The 14,945-nt window shown below is 47.1% G+C and overlaps 1 protein-coding gene across 1 annotated transcript in view; it reads right to left on the reverse strand.

The window, feature by feature from the left end:
* The window catches only part of GLCE (glucuronic acid epimerase), a 109,526-nt gene extending 106,525 nt beyond the window's left edge, over positions 1 to 3,001 (reverse strand). Inside the window, exon 1 of the mRNA XM_040643055.1 lies at positions 2,818 to 3,001. The gene's annotated coding sequence lies outside the window, so the exon portion shown is untranslated. The remainder of the gene's footprint in view (positions 1 to 2,817) is intronic.
* Positions 3,002 to 14,945: the final 11,944 nt, after the last annotated feature.

A 14,945-nucleotide genomic window follows, 5' to 3' on the forward strand; every position in this document is an offset into this window, starting at 1 on the left:
AAAAAGAAAGGCCTTAGATTAATTTATCTTTATATAATTAAACATCCAACATCTTTAAAATGTTTTAACATTTTACTTAGGTCTCAGTATTCTTATTCTGTTGTGCTCCCCACCCCCTATAATATTAGATTCTTGAAATATTTTTTCCTTTACTAGTACACACAGTGGAAGGGGCAACACTGACAAAATGCCCTATAAATACTGTACATTTCACAAATTTGTACAGTGACCAAAATGTTTTAATTTTTAGACTTCTGTAATTTGTACTTATGTCTACTCATTGAAATAGATTCAAACAATACAAAAGCATAAAATTAATAACTATCTTCCATGCCTCTACAACCCTCTCTTAAAGAATCCCCCAAACACTTGTAAGTTTGATGTGTATCCTTATAGACTTTTTAATGTTTATACAACAAAAGGTGCTAATCCTCAAAGAGTCCGTATATATTTAACACCCAAACTGTACTGATCATATTTCAATCTTTCTTTAATAATTTAGAAGGTAGATCATTACCTTATTTGGTTTCTGGTTATCACGACAGACATCAGTTATATTATTATTTAGGGTTATACAAAAAAGTGAGCTGAACCCCAAGTACCCTGTTTCTTCATTATCAACATCTCGATTATTTTATGTATTCATTTTATTTGCTTTCTCTCAATACAGGTTACATGTCAGCTGCAATCACTGTACCTCCAGTGCTGTGACACCTACCAAATAATCAAATATTTGTTCATTGATCAGTATGTTTATTTGGAAATCATGAAAGCTGCTTTTTAAAAAAATTACTGAAATTTGCTTAATTTATCATTTGTCTTTCAGAAGTAATGGGGAAAACAAAGGTCTGTTTAGGGTTTTTTGGCTGTAGGTCCAACCAGATATCTGCTCAACTGATCAATTTTGATAGCTATAAGAGTCAATCAGGCAAAAACGAAAAACAAAACAAAAAACTTAAGCTCCTCAATGGGTTAAATATTGCCACGTATAATTCCTCCCCCTTTTTTTTAATGATTGCAATACTCAAGGATTAAGTACATTTCCCCTAATCTTTCTGGTTCTAAGATCAAAACAAATCTCAATCTTAAAAAAACCGTTACTAAGAAAAAGACTAAAGGCAGGCAAAATTCTTTGCTTTGGCATAGTCTAATTTCTCTGTTGACCCAAAATGAGAGAATTACTGTTAATATGGGTCCCACTGCCTGCCACATCAGACTTCATTTACAGGCCTCTGTGATGAAGTAGCTATCTAACCTGAAGAACTGTCAAGCAAATGCAGACTTCCCAAGCCATACATTTTTTAAAAACCATGTACACATATACACAGGTCATTTTAGTTGAATTTCACCAAAGTCTGGTCTAGTTACCGAGAGCTCTGCATTAGAGTCAAGACTAACAACCTTTACAATAAAACTGTTTAGCAGGATTCTCTAAAAGAGCTGTTAGCCATCCTTACAGGTCTCAAATGACGCTTCTGCAGAGCTCTAGCTTTGGGACTTCAAATTCCGATACATTATTTGGAGACTGAACTTCAAGTTATCCCTCTCCACGAACGTTTTGCAAAGGACAGAGAAGCCAGAATACACCCCCCATCACTACTTGACTCTGCCTAACACTCAGGCAAGACTTCAGGATAGATCTCATAATAATGCAGGATCAGCAAAGCAGACTAAGAAAGCGAAGCCAAAACCACACAGCCTTCCCTATCTTCAGCGGCTGGCACGCTCAACCTTAGGACACTCGCTTCCTAAAGAAGCTCGAGTCTATACCCACCCAAGGTGCTACCATTCTCTCGTTCCCAGAGCAGCGAGACCAGCACGCCCCCACAGGGATCCCGGGGCAGGGAAAAGAAAACTGCAGAACCAACCCACGATTTCTCCAACTAAGAAACAACGCGTATCAATCCTCCCACTGAGCACCGAATAGATCTCACGTGGAGAGAGACCTGTTCCAGGATCCTGACCAGCCACAGACTGTCTACTGGGCGGGCTCCGGATGCCCCTAGAGCCCCCTCCTACCCCGAGCCGACCCAGTAGTGCCTGCTGAGCTGCGCCCTCCATTCGAGATCTCCCGGAGACCCTCTAACTCGCCCTGTCGCCCCCTTAAAGACTGGAGACCATGCCAAGGTACCGCCCCCCTCTGGGCAAAGCAGAAACCCCAGTAAAGACACCGGTCTCCGCCGAACACCCTTCCGCCGCGAGCAGCCCACCAAGGCGGCCCGGCCCCTGTAGGACGCAGACACATCGCCCTCTCGCCCGGAGACCCGGATAAACAGAGCCCCCTCCCCCGAACCCTAATACGCTGCTTTGTCACCCAGGGATGCGAAACACTTCCGCTCAAAGGACCCCCAAGACCCCAATGATGTGCCCCTTCAGAGACTTACGACCTGCAAAACTGAATTCTCTGCCCCCACGGAGCCTGCGACCACGGTAAGAGGACCCCTTGTTCCGGAACCCCGCTACGCCACCTCCAGGAACCCCAGGACCCTGATAAATCTCCCTTGACCCCGAAGTGGGACCCTCTGCGCCACCGCCCACCCCCATGCCAAGCTGGAAGAGCCCCAAGACCCCCCAATAAACCGCCCCCTCGCCTCAGGAGCCCCGGCACCAGCCACACCGCCCTTGGGCGCCCGCACTCGAGTCCCACCCCGCCGCCTCCTGCCCCCCGCACTCCCGAGCCCCGCCAAGCCTCGCGCCCACCAGGCAGCGCCGCGCAGCCCGCGGAGCCGCCCCCGTCGGGAGCCAGTCCGCCCCGGCTGCTCCGAGTCCCCGCTCCCCGACCGCTCCGCAGCCGAGACGCGCTCCGGGCTTCCTTACCTGGGAGCGCCGGAGGGCGAGCGGACCGAGGAGCCCTGAGGAAAAGAAGGCGGCGGCAGGGAAGGGGCGGCCCAGGCCTGCAACTGCCGCAGCTCTAGCCTCTCCGCGAGGAAGCGCTTGTGTGAGGAGAGCCCTCCCGCTTCGCGCGCAGCCGGGAGACCAAGCTACAGTCGTGCCCGCCGCTCTTCCCGCGAGATCCCAGCCACGGCGAGGGGCGGCCGCGGCGGCTCGAGTGACAGCCCGGAGAGCCTGTCGGCGGCGGCGCAGGAGGCGGGACTCGGAGTCCATTGTGACCAGTTGTAAATTAGAAAAGGTGATTCGTCCCGCCCACAGCCTCTCCCCTCCCCCGCCCCTCACAATTAACTAGGGGCAAAAGTAGCCGTGACCTTAAATAGAGGCGGTGGCAGATCGCGGCAAGTTGTCTCGGTTGGCGAGGCTGGGCTCGTGTCTGGTCCTGTTCAGCCTCCGTGGACCCACCTGGTTCAGGGAAGAAGCAGGTCTTCACACTAGTGTAGGCTGAGGCGCCGTTACCCTTGGTTACAGCGCGGCCCGAAGTGCACAGAAGGTTCTCACCTTCCTGGTTGAAGGCGCACCCTCCTGGGGTTACCCGGGTGTAAACCTTCCCCCCATCTCGCTTCTCTTCCCTCTCTGCCTCAAACAGGGCGCCATTGTTGAGATGCCCGTGTTTTCCAAACCCCAAGTCGGGACATCTGGTCTGACAAAGGACTCTCTTCTGATTCGTGCATTGATTTCTACTTCAAGCCTTCTAGGAGAGTAAAACGTAAATCTCACTTCAGTCCCAGTATAACAAATTCCAAAACTGCATGAAAAGTCGCATCACTGTAGACCCCAGTGTCTGGTACATGCGGGGCACTGAATAAATGTGAAAGGAATGAATGAAGAATGTGATTATGTGAATATTTGAAATCTGGAACTGCCCCAGAAAATTCGGGCTTTCTTAGCCTTTTTCTCTGCAATGACCGCCAGTCTCCTCATTTATGATGAGGAGTCCAATCACTCCATTTTTATGCCTATCCTGTAGCCTTCATTCATCTTCCCGCCCTCCTTCCGTTGCCCACAGCAAGAAGCGCCCTTTCTCCTCATCAAGGTTAACCCCGGCACCTGTGCACTGGATCTCAGCCATTCCCATATTCTGTTGAATCATCTATCCCTTCTTTCCCCACTATCAATTTTCCCTCTAATCTGGCTCTTTTCTCCTACAAACACACTCAGTCCCCTCCAACCTTTGAACAGAACAAAACCACCCTACCTCTTCCACCCTCTAAAGCTACTCTCTCTCTTCTCAGAATCACATTTTCTTGAGAGACATTAAAGTATGTTTGCTGTCTCTACTTTCTCATCTCTTATTTTTCCCACTACAATGTTGCTTTCACCCACACAGTCTGCTTTTCTCTCAATGGTCACAAAAGACCTCTTTCCTAATGGGCAAATATTCTATTTTTGGGCATCTTTCCCAACGACCTCTCTGCAGCTTTTGACAATGCTGGCCATCTCCTCCTTGGGTGCCTGCCTAACTACATTCTTCTCATTCCCTAGCTATTCCTCTGACTTTGGGGGGGAAGGGGGAGGTCCCCTTTCCTGGTCTGAAAATGATTATGTATTGATCTTCCCTTATCTTATAACCATATCTTGTCCATAATAAGAAAAATGGCCACACATAGTTGTACACTTCGAATGCCAGTAAGTGGGTTAGAAGAGGCCAGAGGAATGTGACATGTGACTATGAGGCTGGGTCTTAAAACAGTACTGTGGCCCATACAAATGCAGGACAGAAATGGAGGCCTTTCAGAGAAAAATAGTGTGAACCAAGCACAGAGGAAAGGACGTGGGCCAAGCCTGGCTATGGGCTGACCAGTTTGGTTGACGGAAGATTCTTGCAGAACAGCAGTGGGAGGTAAGATTAGAGAGGACTCAATTTTTTTTTTTAAGATTTTATTTATTTATTTGACAGAGAGACAGCCAGTGAGAGAGGGAACACAGGCAGGGGGAGTGGGAGAGGAAGAAGCAGGCTCCCAGCGGAGGAGCCTGATGTGGGGCTCGATCCCAGAACGCCGGGATCACGCCCTGAGCCGAAGGCAGACGCTTAACGACTGAGCCACCCAGGCGCCCCGAGAGGACTCAATTTTAAAAGGTCTTCCAGGGGCGCCTGGGTGGCTCAGTCGTTAAGCGTTCTGGTATCGAACCCCACATCAGGCTCCTCCGCTAAGAGCCTGCTTCTCACTCTCCCACTCCCCCTGCTTGTGTTCCCTCTCTCGCTGGCTGTCTCTCTCTGTCAAATAAATAAATAAAATCTTTTTTAAAAAATAAAAAAAAAATAAAAGGTCTTCCAAACCAAGCCAAGCCGGTTCAACTTGGTTCTGTGTTACATAGGGAGCCAGAACCAACCCTGACCTTTGTAGGGTCCACAAAAAGGCTACATGTAGAAGCCCACAGTGAAATGTATACATATGTAAAAGTTATAAAACAAGCTAACAAACTGTGAAATTTAATATATATGTATTAAAGGATACTTGTGTGTATATATATATATATGCATATATAAAAGATATATATCCTTTCACCTTGAAAATATACTTTCAATACAACTTGGAAGACTAGGTTTGGACTTTGAATTCTGGGACTTCTCAGAGTTCCTTGCTAGAACAGGAACAGCTGGTTTCCGCACAGAGCAGCCTTCCCCACTTCGCTTCCCACAGCCAGTTAAGCCCCACACTCCATGGGCACTCCAGCCCACACGTCCACTTTTCCCTTTACAGAACTGCCATTTCTTGGCCACTCCACAGGTCCAGGAGTACATATCAGAAGATCTAGGAGAGAAGCCCACATAGGCCCTGGAAGTGGGCTCACAGCCATTTGGGCAGAGCATTCTGGCTTCTGGGTACCCGGAGCGAGGTCTGAAGAGGTGAAATTGGCTCCAGATGGACACATTCCTTTGGCTTGATGGCCTCCAGCTCAGTATGTAGGAATGCAGCTGGAGAAGGGCCAGAACAGAGCCCCTTAAAGACAGGCCCCTCCCACCTGTCCCTAAAGGTGGTACCAGCACAGCCACCGAATTTCTTTAGGAGGCTAATGACATATATAGTAGGTCTGTATCTTGAAGTATAAATCTATGTGTTTTCTAAGTTTCCTACCTCCTCTTCTCTTGCACTGGTATCTTAATGGCAGGAATATTCCAGAAAGACAGCTCTTCTTAACTCTGTGGCTATGTGGCATCTTCTCTCTAATGCACAGTTGCATAAATTATACCATTGTATGATTCCATTATCAATCAGTATATCAGAAACCTGGGTTTCTCTAAATGTGAGAAAAGAGAAAAGCTACAAAGCCCTTTTAGCCTGGACTACAGCTTGGAACACTTACATTCGACTTCTAAATGAAAGTGCTTTGGAAGTAGAAGCTCTTGAAGAGGCCGTATGTGAAGGGTACACAGGCAGGATGAGTATTGAAAAGGCACTAAAGCCACTGCAGACAGGGGCACCCCTCTCACCATCTGTCTCTGTGGCACGATGCTTCACTCTGTGGCCTGACAGTCACGCTCTGTCTCCCAACCTCTCCCCATCTGGCCCCAAGTGCTCCCTTCCTCACGTCGTGCACTCAGGGCTGCCAAGCAGCCAGAGCCACCATGGTCTCTGCTTTTGAGATCCAGGAGAAGAATTCTACCCATGAATCCTCGCATCCCTTGGTGGTACTGCGGGTGATTTCTGCAGGGCGCTGGCACTTGCTTGATCCTAGGGTTGGAGTCTGCTCACAGCTTCACTCTTACCATCTGTGGCTGGTCTTTGCCAACCAGCAGTAAAGCAGAACCAGCTAGCTTCTCACTCAGCTCTTGCCATCTGCTGCCTGTATCTGACCTATCCGTCCAGGTGAGTGCAACCAAACACTCCTATCCCTGTTCTGAGTCCATCCTTACTGGTGTCCCACTCTCTGAGCACCCCCTGGGAAAAGCTACCTCCCGGCCATTGCATATTCATGAGGGACATAGAAGACAGCATTCTTTGAGAGGCTGGAAGAATGGGTCTCTCTCAGACCCAAACTCCGTTCCGTCCTTGTACAGCTTCTGGGGGGAGCACCTATCTGGTTAGCTTGGAAGGCTGCAATTCTGCATAAATTACCCCAAGAATGAAGGGGCAGTATTCATCTGTCCATTTGCTGACCATGTACTAAACCTCTGACTTCGGTTTGTTTTTTTGCAGATACCCAATCACAAAGGCAGAAAAATCAATTATTAAAGTTGTAGTGGTTTTAAAATATGTCTACAAATTCTACAAATACACATCCCTTCAAGAGGGAGCGCTTAATTCCCCTCCCCCTAGTATGGCCCAGACCTAGTGATTCACTTTGAGCAAAGAGACTATGGCAGAAGTGACAACGGATGACTCCTGAGACTAGGTTGTAAGGGATGCTGCAGCTTCTTCTATGGTCTTTCTCTTTACCCACTCATTCTGGAGGAAGCCAGGTGCCATGCCATAAGGACATTCAAGCAGAGGCCCACACGGCAAGAAACCTAGGCCTCCAGCCAAGAGCTGTGTGAGTGAGCCATTTCGGAAACCCTAGTCCCAGTTCAGCTTTCAGATGCTTGCAGCCCCAGCCCGCACCTTGACATAACCTCATGAGAGACTCTCAGCCAGAAGCCCCTAGCCAAGCCTCTCCCAGATTCCATACCGGAACTGTGTAAGATAGGGCACATCTCTTGTTTTAAGCCCGTTCATTTTTGACACCATTTGTTACGCAGCAATAGATAGCCAATACAAGAGCATTAGAGTAGTTTGGTCTTCTCCTACTCCCGGACAAAAATCTAAAAACTCACATCCTGCCAATCGTCAGGCACCAATGACCCCTAACGGGCAAGAGCGCTGAGGTTGTGGCCATACTTGCCACATCTACAATTCAAGGGGTGCTGCTCCAAGAGAAAGTGAAAGAAACCATTTCTTGGTGGGAACGAAGCTTCCAGTGCCTTCAGACTAATTTAGAGCACCACAGCAATTAGAGGTAACAACTGTGCCATTTGGAGGCAGTTAATAGTAGGTCTTGAACAGCAGGCAAACTTTTCACTCAAAAAAGCCTCCAGCGCTTCACACGTCCTACTGTCATCCAATCTTATGGGAAAGTATATGTTTCCATGAAAACAGAGAGGAAAAAAACCCCTCAAACATCCTCTTACCCATCCATATTAACTAAATATGAAAAGTTGAACATTCCATCGATAGGGGCCCTGTCAAAATTCAATCGACATCTTGACACCATTAAGTGCCCATGTGAGAGCAGAGTGTGTTTGACAGCAAGAAGATTGAAATTCTTTCTGAATAAAAAAACTGTGTTTCTGAAGTCTTAACATTGTGAATGAAGATTCAGTGGGAGAGCAATTTCCCTATTAAGTAAAAAATCCGGAAAAGCCATTGAAAAAGGACACCCGTTCGCCAAATTACCTACACTGCCTGTCTAAATTCATTTTACATGTGTAAGAACTACATAGATGGGCCATACAGACAAAGAGTCAAGTAATTTACAAGGTGACTGAGAGAGAACTTACAGCCAAGAAGATATATTTGAGATTTATTTGCATCTCCATGATTCCAATGACTGTAACACAGATGTGGTGATCTTCCATATCCTGTAGCAGCGAGGGCAAAAATGAAGTCTTTACATGAGATCTTAGAAAGGCTGAATTCTACACCCTTCTCTCAACCCCTCACCATCAAATTGTAAATATCAGCCAATACTTACTGAACAGCTACTAAGCGCAAGGCAATTTAAATTGCAAAGCATGGGGCGCCTGGGTGGCACAGCGGTTAAGCATCTGCCTTCGGCTCAGGGCGTGATCCCGGCGTTATGGGATCAAGCCCCACATCAGGCTCTTCCACTATGAGTCTGCTTCTTCCTCTCCCACTCCCCCTGCTTGTGTTCCCTGTCTCGCTGGCTGTCTCTATCTCTGTTGAATAAATAAATAAAATATTTAAAAAAAAAACAAAAAAAAAATAAATTGCAAAGCATAAGTCACAGTTCCTGCCATTAAAAAGAAAAAGTCATATGGACTAGATGAGAATCAGAAATACACAGTGCCTTGCATCCGGTTAAGTTCCCAGTCGCTAGCAGATAAATTGATAAAGAAGTATCCTGGGCAGCCACTCTTGGTGACCCAGCCAGCAGCAAGGACCTCGCCCCTTCCTTCTTTCCTTCTAACAAAACCCTGCTTTTGTTCAGCGATGTGCTCAGCCCCAGGAATGAACCTTTCATCTGCACTGATCCAATCTCAGCTATTCCATTCCCCTTTGCCCAACATTCATTTTCCCCGCCTCCTTGCCAAGTGATCCAAATTTCTCGGATGGCCTGTAAGGAAGCTTTCCTTTCTCTGGAAAAGTCCTCTCTCCACCTGCCCCCTTCTTCCTTCTGCTTGGAATTCCGGCATTACATTGTGCTGTCTGGGACTGTGGCAACCATCTAGTGACCATGGGGAAATAAATACATGAATAAGATAGCCAGGAAGAGCGACAGAAATTTGGAGCCAGGAGAGACCACTCGCATTTGGAGGGGTAGGATGGATTTAGGCTGTCTTTTGCCTGCCTGGCACCCATTCCTCCTTCTTCTTGTAACCGTATCTCAATTTTCTTTTGGGGAACCACCCAACTGTCGCTCTCCATGCATGCAGGTCTCTGAGGCTGACCCCACCCATGGGTCCCAGGAGCGGACCCATGACCCAGACCTGGTTAATTAGAGCCCCATAGCGGTAGGTTCAGGATGGGCATGTGACCCACCCTTCCCTGGGACTTCTGTTAGAACTTTGAAGAAAGATAAGTTCGTTTTCCCTGAGGTTGTTAAGCTGGTAGGATGTAAGCCTTGAGTTTCTGGGGCCACCACATGAACCTCAGCATCACCGGCTCCACCTAATTCCGGGTGAAATCAACAGATGAGAGCAATCCACAGAGGGGCGCCTGGGGTGTCTCAACTAAGTGTCCAACTCTTGCTCTCAGTTCAGGTCTTGATCTCAGGGTTGTGAGTTCAAGGCCCACATTGGGCTCCACACTGGGCCTGGAGCCTTGCTGGAAAAAAAAAAAAGGAAAAAAAGAAGAATCGGTAGAATCAGAAGAGACCAAGATTACTAACGATGTTTTACCTAAAATCATACTTAAAGTCTATCACGGACTTATGGATGACATGAACTAATAATGTTTTGTTTTCTTTTTTTTTTTTTACTTAAGCCAGTTTGGGATCTGCCTCACTATTTGCAACTGAAAGAGTTCTAATACAGGTGACTAGGACTACTATACAGAGAAAGTGGGATATAAGCTAAACTCTCCGGATGGATAGAAGTTCGATAACAGAATAGGAGGCGAAGCTTCTGGACAGAACAAACACTACAAACAAAAGCTTAGAGCCAGTAAGTAAAAATGTGTGGTAGAACAAACAATCCGCTTTACAAAGGAAGTGAACACAGAAATGTAGGTCAGAATCAGATTACAGACAGGCTTCAAGGCCAGGCCGAGTCTGAGCTGTATTCTGTAGCCAAGTCCACATCAGAGGCTTCTAGCAGAAAGTGGTCTGGTCAAACCAGTGTTTGGGGGAAGATTAATTCAGTAGGATCTCACAGGTTGGACTGCAGTGGGCAAAGCCCAGGTATGAGGCAGTAAGAGCAGAATCCAGGTTGGACTGCAGTGGGCAAAGCCCAGGTATGAGGCAGTGAGAGCAGAATCCAAGTGCAGAGTCTGCCCAAGATGAGATGACCTCAACAGTAAGTGTCCACCCAGCAGGGCAGAACTGATCAGTTTTTGGTTTTTTTATTACTAAATAGTAAGGGAACTCTGGATGAAGGTTTGACTTAAATACAGAATACTTATGTTTGGTCATGCATACATTCCACAGGTACTTACTATGAGCCCAGCACTCTGCCCGATGCTTAGTGCAGAATAATAGATCAGACAGCTGTGAAGACTAGTCAATGAGGTATCCTTCCGTGAAACGACTAAAGATGATTGTGATAGGTGCTATGGCAATTATTAGGTGCTGTGAGATCATGTATCAGGGAACCTAATCCCAATTTCATCAGGTTCCTAGGAGTCAGGGAAGGCTTCCCGGAAGAAGCAACATTTAAAATGAGACCTGCGGCAGGAGGAGGAGTTAGCATGGCTGAAGGGGTTGACAAGTAGACCACTCCAAGCAGAAGCACGCTAAGGCGAAATGGTATTTCTACCAAACATCTGACGAAATTCCAATGTGGCTTTCCTGCAAGGTGTAGAAAGAGTCTAAAGAGTTAAGCAGGAGGCTACACCATGCAGCGTCTCACTGCTACGAAAAGGATTTGGAGGTTTATCCTAAGAGCAAAGTTAGCATGTTTTCCTGAGATGGGTCAATTCCCGTCTCTGATTTGATCACAAAAAGGAGCCAAGGAAAGGGCCAACCTCATGCATATTCTAAGTGGGTGGTCACCAGATGGCGGGACTCTAAGGTTTTGTGAAGGTCCTCTATTTTGCAAATTATCTCCCCTGCTTGCAAAATGATGTTGAAAATTTCATGAACAGAGAACCATTTGCTACAACAATGAAAGATCAAATGTCAAATGCTAATTCCTCCAGGAGGAGAAGCGCAGCAACTTATGTTTGCTCTAAGGGGCACATAGCTGATAGTTGAACTTCCCCGAGAATAGGTTTTGAGGTCAAAGAGAAGAAGAGGACAGGAGGAAGGAAAGCTGGGAGCAGAAAAGTCACAGAGAGGAGAAAGGGATACACAAAAGAAACACTGGAGGCATGAGAGAGAGTGCCTAGTCCATAGTACATGCTTAATGATGAGGGCACAGAAGGCAAGCTGAGGACAAAGCGGAAACTGACACCCCGCAACCCGCTCCCCCACCATGGGATGTATGTGACATTCCTCAGGCACTCCTGGCTGCCCTAAAGGAAAAAGAAATAGTCAACCTATAGAGACCACAGTCCTGTAAGACTTGAGTCTCCCTCAGTTTACAAATGTCTTAGCAGTCTACAAGAACGAAACATTTCTGCCAATAACCTAGCTTCCAGAAGGAAATGTAGATACAATTAAATGCCCCTATAATCTGCAGCCTCCAGGAAGTTCCCAACTATCTTCATGTTAATGCCTTACTAGAGGGGGTAAACAACCTTAACTTAACAACGTCAAAGCCTCCAGTATCCTGTGACTGTTCTTTAACATATGAAAGTATTTTCTCAACCTCCCTTTTTCCTTACCTTCCCAACCCCATGGTCTATAATCAGTCACCCCTCACAACCCCAGTGCAGCAGCTCTTTCTGCCCACGGGTCCTGTTCCCGTGCTTCAATAAACCACCATTTTGCACCAAAGACATCTCAAGAATTCTTTCTTGGTGGTAGGCTCTGGACTCCACCCCACCGAACTTCACCTGTATTCCACAACCTCATCACTTAACACATGTTTGTAGGAAGAAATGGAAAAAAAGGAAAAAAGAAAAATCGTAATTCTATCAAGCCTTGGTATCTATTTCAGGCAACCAGATTGGCTCTCCTCTCCCTGACGCCATACGTGTCATGCGATGGGAAGACCAGTGGCAAGGAAAGGAGAAACCCACTCTCCAGAAGTCCAGTAGCATGCATGAAGCATGGCTTGTGACCCAGCTGGTTCCTGGGACCAGGCTTAGACTATGGCTTTGCCTTATGATGAGAAGGACATCCAACTTTTCTCCAGGAAGGCTGGGAACCTGGGGAATGGGCAGGGACAGAGCCCCTCAAGAGAAGCGAGCAGATAACGGTGACAGACACTGCATTTCCACACCTGCCAGGTGGGGGCCCAGCAAGTGCACTGTGTTGACCCCACGTCTCTGAGGCCTCCCTTGCAGAAGCCATGGCCCTCTTCTGACATTTTCTTAGTAGCACCTGTACGTTTGTAACCCCTAGAGGCTTTAAGTATTTGATATTGAATCATTATTACTGACCAAGAATTATCCCCACCTATAGATTTTTTCACATATGTTGGGGCAGAAGAGTCAGAGAAAAACCGTTTTTCAGTAATTAAGGATGGTCTCTTTTCTCCTTTCCGTGCAATACAAAAGATAAGCTTCCGATATTCCTTGTGCGTATTTCAAATAAATATGTATTTTTGCCATATTCGTATAAGCCTCTGCTGTCAGAATAAAAACGCTTCTGCAACACCCTAGTAAATGCACTGTGTTAATGGAAACTTGACCTTTCACTGATTTCAAATTAACCAACAGGGAAGCAGTAAGTTACCTTAATTAAAGCATTATCTTCATTAAAGGTTATTAGATGGGTAAGAAAAGGCTCCCTGCAAACCAGCATGTGTTCTGTGGTTAGAACAACCCAGCGTCTTGAAGGTAGTGCGATTGAAGGATTGTGCTGAGAAGCCGGGAGCTAGGATATTGAATGAAGGCTGTGCAGCTACGACCCGCTGAATGAGGGGGTACCAGCCACCCACGCAGAGACAGCAGGTAGCCTGTTAGCATCCAAGCTGCCACTTTGGGCAAGTGAAGCATAGGGGATCATTTTGATTGAAGGGAGTAGAGTCACAAGATTTATGACATCCAGATCCCAGAACCAGGCGTGGGGGTGGACAATGAGCAGGGGCGGGGTGGGAAGGGCAGTCCCAGGTCAAGAGCGAGCAAGATATAAGAGAGCAGGGTGGCAAACACCTATTACTGATAAGATAGTTGGGGCGAAGGTCACCAACTTTTCACAGGCTCAGCTCTTAAGTGGTTATTTTGTTGTATTATTTAAAACAATTTTTTAAAGATTTTACTTATTGATTTCGAGAGAGAGAGAGAGAGAGCAGGGGGAGGTGCAGAGGCAGAAAGAGAGAGAGAATCCTCTCTGGACTCCCGGCTGAGCTCGGAGCCGGACATGGGGCTTGATCTCACAACCCTGAGATCGTGCATGACCTGAGCCGAAATCAAGAATTGGATGCTCGGGGCGCCTGGGTGGCGCAGTCGTTAAGCGTCTGCCTTCGGCTCAGGGCGTGATCCTGGCGTTCTGGGATCGAGCCCCACATCAGGCTCCTCCACTGGGAGCCTGCTTCTTCCTCTCCCACTCCCCCTGCTTGTGTTCCCTCTCTCGCTGGCTGTCTCTCTCTCTGTCAAATAAATAAATACAATCTTTAAAAAAAAAAAAAAGAATTGGATGCTCAACCAACCGAGCCACCCAGGTGCCCCTTAAATGGTTATTTTAAAAGATGCCCCAGGAAGAGAAAAGGAGGAGGGCAGGAATCTGCTAAGGAACCTTGGGGGAGGAATCCTAAGCTCAGGTTATCTAAATATCCGGACTCTGGGTGTGAGCAGGGTTGTCATACTATAAAATGCTTAGACAGCAACTCAAAATAGCTGTTTTTCCATCACAAAGGTCCAGAATTGAATTTGGTGATTGGATATCTCTGCAAAAATGAACCATGTTAACAATGATTCCTTCTCCCCAGTGTGTTCTAAAGATTGTTTCCATGGCAATCTACATTGTTTTGTCTAAATGATTCTTCATGCCATTTTTTCCCCTCCATCTAGATATTTGCGAAGCACCTATCACTTGAGTATCTCTTCTCTGAACAAGTCCCCGGGAGGGAAAAGAGAGTATTTCTTGGAAGAAATGCAAGGCTGACGCTTGTCAGAAAGAGCCCAATTTGTGAGATGATAGAGGCCCTGAGGTTCTCTGTAGAGGGACTCCCCTGCTGGGATCCACCTTCTGCTCAGGGAGTAGGAAGGCAAAAACCCTGGTCCACATCTTCCATCACCTCTGAGATGTCTTCTTAGGAGTCCAGTCCTTTCTAGGTTTTGGTGAATGATAAGCTGGAGCAGGCAAGGTGGGCTGGATCAGGAGACGGCCCTTAGGAAACAGACGTCTCTACCGCGTAGCCAAGACAATGCTACTTGGGCACCAAACGATTCCATTTTCTCCTGGCACCCAGGAGGACTTCCTTTTCTAGGTGCAACCAGGAGCTAGCTCCAGTCCGTATAAGGGTAGAAGCAATGAACGCCATCTCTTGGCCAGGTCCTAACAGCTCCTGAGATATCCCTTGCTATATTCGTCCCCTTCCATTTACTGGCTGGCTGGATCCAGAGGAACCAGTTAAGGATTCCAAGGGCCGAGAAGCTGGAGGGGCCCCAGATGGGAGGGGTGGTCCTGAA

The sequence above is a fragment of the Ursus maritimus genome, unplaced genomic scaffold, assembly GCF_017311325.1.
Source record: "Ursus maritimus isolate PB19 unplaced genomic scaffold, ASM1731132v1 scaffold_27, whole genome shotgun sequence".
In the NCBI taxonomy this organism is placed as follows: domain Eukaryota; kingdom Metazoa; phylum Chordata; class Mammalia; order Carnivora; family Ursidae; genus Ursus; species Ursus maritimus.